At 38.9% G+C, this 6,980-nt stretch overlaps 1 protein-coding gene across 1 annotated transcript in view; it reads right to left on the minus strand.

The window, feature by feature from the left end:
* Fut8 (fucosyltransferase 8 (alpha (1,6) fucosyltransferase)) overlaps positions 1-6,980 on the minus strand; it is a gene marked incomplete at its 5' end in the record, with an annotated part of 233,529 nt that overhangs the window by 47,927 nt on the left and 178,622 nt on the right.

The raw sequence follows: 6,980 nt of genomic DNA on the forward strand, positions 1-6,980 counted from the left end.
TTATTCTCTAATTTGTATTACCTGCTACTAAATATCCCTAGCTATCTTAGTTCTTCATATAACAAGTTACTTTGTCAAGGACTCTAATCTGAGAAGCTTCTCAAACTGATCTGTCTCCCAGAGATGAAAGGACGAGTTCCTTTAGGAACAGAATCTTTCTTTCTCCCACACAGCAAGAGGAAAGGTAACCAGCTTGTTATTTTTTTTTTTTTTTTTTTGGTTTTTCTCTGGTACCAGGAACCGAACTCATGACCTTGCACTTGCCAGGCAGGCGCTTTGCCGCTGAGCTAAATCCCCAGCCCCTACCAGCTTGTTATTTACATGAGCTTGAATAAGCAGTCAGCAGATCTCAACTCTGAAATTGTATTCCAGGGATAATCTGTTCAGTCAAGTAGAGCCCTAGACACAAAAGCTAAGATGGTGCGGGTATCTTTGAGTGTGTACTTTTAAAATCATTCTGAAGGAAAAGAAGTGAAGGGAAAATGTAATATAGTCCTGTTCAGAAGAGGTACCTTTCATATTCAAATGTATCACAAGGAGCTGGCCTTTTTTACATTAAAGCAGAACCCATACTATCAAGAACCTCTTTAAGAAGACTTATTAAAGCCCTTATCAATCCAAGAGAGCCCTGGTCAAATTCAGCAAGATTTGGTCAATACCTTTTCTACAATCAAGCACAGGACCTGCTGATTCTTTTCATTTGAGAGTATAAACTCATGGAAGACCCCTAAAGTAATGACCTCATTCTTGTTGCTATAAGCACAAAAGATTGAGAGGAACAGAAAAGCGTGATGTCATGTGAAAATAGGAAACTTCTATACTTTAATTTCTATAAAGAATTACCCAAGGGTTTGCAAGTAAGTGTTGTAGGCTAGTTTGAACTCTTGCTTCTAGTAATAAAAATTAAACCAGAAATTTATAGAAAAAAAGTTTTAACTAGAAAGTTAAGAGGAAAGGTCAGAAAGGACTCTGGCTTCAGTAGCTGCAAGAGGCATACTCCAATACAAGGGTTCAGACTTGTCTGCCCCCAAAAGCAAGAGACAACTTTTAATGATTTGCTGCTCAGGTGGGGGCTAGTTGATCATTATCTCAGTCCTAGTGCTACAGTTCTGCAATGCTTATGATTGGGGGATAGTTTTATTCCCAGGTGACTGAAAGTTTAGGACAAGCAAGTTTAGGACAGTGGCTAGAGACTTTTCAAGCATAGGTGGATGTCCTTGGATATTGCCCATTCTGCTGTTGTCAATCATGAAGGGGGTGAGATTATATAAACTCAGGGATAATCGACATATGTTATTGAGCAAGAAGAGTATAACTCTTGCCAATTATGTGACTATTAGCAATAAACAAGGTAGGAATTTAGCAAAAACAACCCATTTACTTTTGCAGCATATTAAGACACCAGTCATAACTGACTACATTGTATAAGGATAGTGGCATTTTTAAAAATAAGGCACATCAAATGTAATAGTAGTTTGTATAACTAAAACTTTAAGCAGACACCTAAGTAAGGTTAACTAGCTAAGATTTAATTTTCCTAAACAATAAAAACGTAAGGAAAAATGGCATCTTAGTTACTTTTCTCATTACTAAAACAAAATACCCAATGCCCAAAGTTAAAGGAGTAACAATTTATTTAGCTCACAATTTGTAGAGATATCAGTTCAAAGTTGGCTGGCTCCAAGCCAGGGTGGCATGGCAAAGGGGCATCACAGAGGTCAGAGCTCATGGTGGGCAAAAGTCACCAAAGCAGTGAGGTAGTAAGGCAGTGGCAACAGCAACAAGTGACAGTAGCAGTTCTTTCTGTCCCTTATATTCTGTCTAAGCTATCTGCCCTTAGGGTGGATAGCACTCACGTCCAGGATAAGCTTTCCCATTCATTACCCATACCCAGAACTATGCCAGCCAATCAATGGACTGACTTAGTAATCACACGCTCTTAATAACAGCATCAGATACATATTCCCAGCAACACACACTTAATCCCAGCATCATACACTCTACATCTAGCCACCTCTGAAGAGCCCCACCTATGAATGCATAAGGATCTGGGAGGACACCTAAACACAAGCCATAACATTCTGCCCCTACCCGCCTAAAGACTCATCCCTGTACGCAAAAGGCATTTAGTCCATCTCCAAGAGCTGCCAAAGACTTAACCGTTTCAGCATTGCTGAAAAGTCCAAGTCTAGGCTCCTCTGAGATTGAAGGCAAAATCTTAGCTTTGAGCCCTTGTACACATGAAAAGAAAGTTAAACATTTCTAACATAAAACGGCCCAAGACAAATACCCCCTTTCCAGTTTGTAGCAAGATGTGAACACCAAAGTGCTTAGACAGCTTCACCCCATGACAATGTGTGTGGTGGCAGCACTCATAGCTTCTCTCTTGGGCCGGCTTTACTCACTCCTTGCAGTTTTCCTCAGATGATCCACATTCCCGACCTCTCTAATCTTCTGGATCTCTACTCCAACTTTGGCTTCATACTCACAGGTTAACACATGGCCCTTTCAGGGGCACACTGCTGGCCTCTCATGCCTTCTTCTGAAATTTGGGTGGAAGTCTTCTGCCCTCCACAACTTTTATATTCTGCATGCATCTAAAATCAGCACCATGTGGATAATACCAAGGTCTTCTGCCAATTGGAGCACTGCAGCAGTACCCAGGCTTCTTCTCTCTTGGCTGTAGGGGTCAAGTAGCTGGATTGCTGAGCACTTTGAACCCAATCCCGAGGAACAAATTCTCTGTGTCACTGCCATTCTGGAACATGATGCTCTGTGCTTTCCTCTCAAAGTGAAATCTTACATCTTTGCAATCTTGAGACTACGAAGCCTGGAGTCTTGCTATCTTATGATGTCCTCAGGCCATCTTTTCTACGTTTCTCTTCCTTCTCAGCAATAAACTTCTCTGCTCTTTCATCCACAGCTTTACTAGAGCTTACTTTCTGGCCAAACTCACAGAATTTTAAAACATTCTGGTGGGCTCTTTGCTCTGGATTCTCAACATAGATCTGTTAACAACTGCCAGCAGTAGCCATGCCACCACTTCAACATTAGACCATCTTGAAATTTCTTCTGCAAAAATAATTAATCCATTGTCCTTAATCTCAGTCTCAGTCAAAGTCTTTGCAGCATCAACCCCAGTCACCAGACCTGCCTCCACCATTTGTTCTGCAAGCTCAAGCCACTGTGCTCACACCTGTATCCCTGTAGTCAGCTCAGGCTTCAGTGTCTGTCACTGGTTCTGACTTCCCATTCCCCACCTGTACTGAGAAGACAATAAAAGTTTGTAGGGTCCTGCTGTAAAAAAATCATCTGTAGATATGGCCTACCCTTGATCACTGGTAGCGACAATGGGCCTGCATTTGTAGCAGAGGTAACTCAAAAACTAGATTAAATAAAAACTACATATATCTGTATATATCTCCCAGAATTTAGGAAACAATGTTAATGACCATAAACAGATTTATTATGAAAGTGTATCTCTTCTATCATTAAAAAAGTTTAGTCAAAGCCAATGAAGTTTTAAGTGCAAGACCAAATTAAAGAGATGCCAATATTTTTAATCATTTTATGTCTAAGGTCTAGATGTAATATATATTGTATAAGAGGGCACTTACTAGTTATGCTGTATGCATTAAACTTATGTAATCCTAACTCTATAAACATTAATTTAGACTTACAGATATTTTGTCACATATATTTTCCCAAATATATATATATATATATATATATATATATATCTTAAGATATGTGATAGCTAACAGCTGTTCATTTAACCAATTATAAATTGATAATTGAAAACTTTTTTAACAAGCCAACATTTAAATACTTTTTAAGTCTTAAAATGCAGTTTCTTATATAACCAAAAGCCTAACATCAGAAAGCAAAAGAAATTATCTTGATAAAACACAAACTTGTTTCTAATGATAGTTTCAGCAAATTTTTATTGAAAGTGGATCAACATTTCCAGAAAACATCAGTTTTAAACACAGAGTTTAGTTTCACATTATGTTATAAACTTTGATTTCAAATACCTCTGTAAATATTGTGGTTCTGATCCTTTCTTACCAAAAGTATTTCTTATGCATAACTTTCTTTATATCTGTTATGGTTGATACACTGTCTCAAATTGGGGAGTCTAGAGGTTTAGCTAAGTGACTCAGCAGGAAGCCAGGGTGCTTACTTTGTATACATCCTGAGCCTGTGGAAGAGGAGGGCATGGAGATTATATGAGAGCTACACGCCCCTTAGGTGGGGGTAGCCTGTTTACAATGTAAGGGAGAAAAAGAAATTGCTTGCAGCCATTCCTCCCGTTTGCTCTGGCTGCTTTGCAGTTCAGCTGCCATTCCATCCCCCTTTGCTCTTGTTCCTTTGCTACCTTCTGCCTCGGAGCCAGCCAAGTATGGACTGAAACCTCCACAAACTGTAAGCTAAATAAACCTTTCCTTCCTTCATTTTGGGCGTTGGGTATTTTGTCCCAGCAAGGAGAGAAAAGTAACCAAGACAATATCTTTTTTTTAAAATCTCTCTCTTTTCTACTTCCTGGCTTCTTGTCTTTACTCATTTTTTTTTAGATTTACAGAACAAAATAAATCTAGTCTATACAGTATATTTGAACTAAGAAATATAGTGACTATATTAAAGAAAGCTAATATTGTTGTGAAACAAAATTCTGCCAAAAAGTGCATTATGTATAATCTTTAGAGTACCCTTTTCTTGTGAATTATATTTTAAGAGAAAGTATTGTACATCATATACCAATGCCAAGACTAAGAATTACTAACATCATCAGAATTTCTTAGATAAACACAACAGAACTACACAAATTCTGAATACAGTGTGTAAGAATTAATATCTATTTTACTAAGAGCACATATTTTTGAGCAAGACACAAATGTTACTTAAGCCCAGTTCGAAGTTTCTTTTCTCCTTCTCCCAGACAAATTAAGTCTGAATAATTCTTTTACATGTGAATTGGCCCTTTCACCTGTGAATACACCACCTTCCTTACCTGTAAATCATGCTTCTTCTCTCAGACCTCAACTCTCAAGAAAGCAAAAATATTTGTGGGCAGCCTCTCTCAACATTAAACACAGGTAAAAGGCTTGTATTCTCATATAGTATGCCAGATAGGTGACCAGACAGACAGTAGAATAGGCATAGTAGATCATCCATCTTGAGGATACCTTCAAGACCACTTAAATATACCAACTCCAGATCATACGTTGCCTCTCTTTCAAGGGCCCACACTATTTTTTTCAGTGTGTACCTTTAAATTTAAATTTCCGCCTACTAAACTCCTTTGTCCCTCTTATGGACATATCCTGAACACCCCTCCCCACACACACACATACACACAGAAGTCAGTGTCTTCCCTCATTCTGGCTAACAGTCCCGTTTATTCTGAACTGGTTGATATACTGGATATGCTCTCACTGTTTCAAAACATTTCCCAGAACTTACACTTGCTAGCAATTACCCTTTTTTTCCCTCCTGCCATTCCCCTATTATCTGACTTTTCCTCAGCTAGCAAACACTTAAGGAAAATAGGGAAATTTAACCAAGGATGGTGTGGCTTTGTGTTTCCCTCCATGGGGAACACTTCATGTTCCTAAGTTAGTTTTTGTACACACTAGAGTCCTTAGGCAAGAGAACAAAGAATAAAATGTGTAAACTTCTGACTGGCTGTGTCTAAATTTTGATACAATGGGAAATGTTTTAAAACTCAGCAAGATCTTTTTACAAAATGACTAAAACCTATGATAAATTAAGAGAAGAAGGAAAAACTTCAGGAAGCTCAAACTGAGACCAAAAGGCACAGAAAGTGTTCTATGCCTTTGAGATGTAAATGCCTCCCTTGCTTCAGCTAAGAATTGCAGCTTTATAGAAGGAAGTTACGATTCAAAATTACTTACGGGTAAGAAAAAAAAATCAGGTCAACAGTTTAACTTTTTAAACCCTGGTAAATGCCAGGCATGGTGGCATTATAGACAGCTAAGCTAGGCAGAAATATTGTAGGCACTATAAGGCTGGACCCTGAGAGCCTCGACAAAGGTGAAACATCTCAACTGTGGTCAGAGACACATCTGTTGGAGACCAGGCCTCAAGGTAAAGACATGACCAGGCCTGTATACTTCAAACACCATGCCTAACGAAGCCTGGACAGACATCAGTCACCCCAGTAGGTGACCAAGATCTTGGGATCCATGATTTCCTAGAAGAAGTATTTGTTCTTTCTATGCATTCTTGCTATGTGACTTGTTTCCCATGGGGTCACTATTACCTAAGTGACTATACTTGTATTCTTATTGGTTAATCATAGCTATAACCCATGTCATCCCCACATAGGTATTGCTCTATAAAATTTCCCTGTAAAGTGGGGTCCCTGGGCAACCCATTTGGGCCCCTCCTGCCTATCAGGAACTACATCTCTCTCTCTCTCAATAAGTATCTTCCCGCTCTTAAATTCCATTGTTCTTATAATTCATTCTTCAATCCTTAGAGAGCACAAACTCGGTGTATCAGACATCTAACAGGTTGGGAGTTATATTTCCCTAATATCATATTTGGAGGACTGTAATCCAGCACTCAGGAGGTTGAGGCAGGATTGTTGTGAGTTTAAGGTCAGCCTGGGTTACATAGTGAGTTCAAGGCCAGCCTGAACTACAAGGCAGACCCTGTAAATGCCAGACATGGTGGTATTATAGACAGCCAAGCTAGGCAGAAAAATGAAACAAAAGCTGGTAAAGATAAATCTAAATAAAAGCTACACAGTCTTTGTTTGTATGTGTTTGTGTTCATGTGTGTACTATATGTTGTATCTATGTGTATATTTAAATTTGTAAATATTTACATGGAACTAAATTAATAAAAATATATTCTTTGCGCTTTCTGCCTGCCCACACCCAGGCACAATAAATCCCACACCATGTTGCCTTTACAAAGCCTGGTGGTCTTGACTGTTCTCCCTTCCTCAACAC

This window comes from Chinchilla lanigera, unplaced genomic scaffold (assembly GCF_000276665.1).
Source record: "Chinchilla lanigera isolate Chin_1 unplaced genomic scaffold, ChiLan1.0 scaffold00065, whole genome shotgun sequence".
Classification (NCBI taxonomy): domain Eukaryota; kingdom Metazoa; phylum Chordata; class Mammalia; order Rodentia; family Chinchillidae; genus Chinchilla; species Chinchilla lanigera.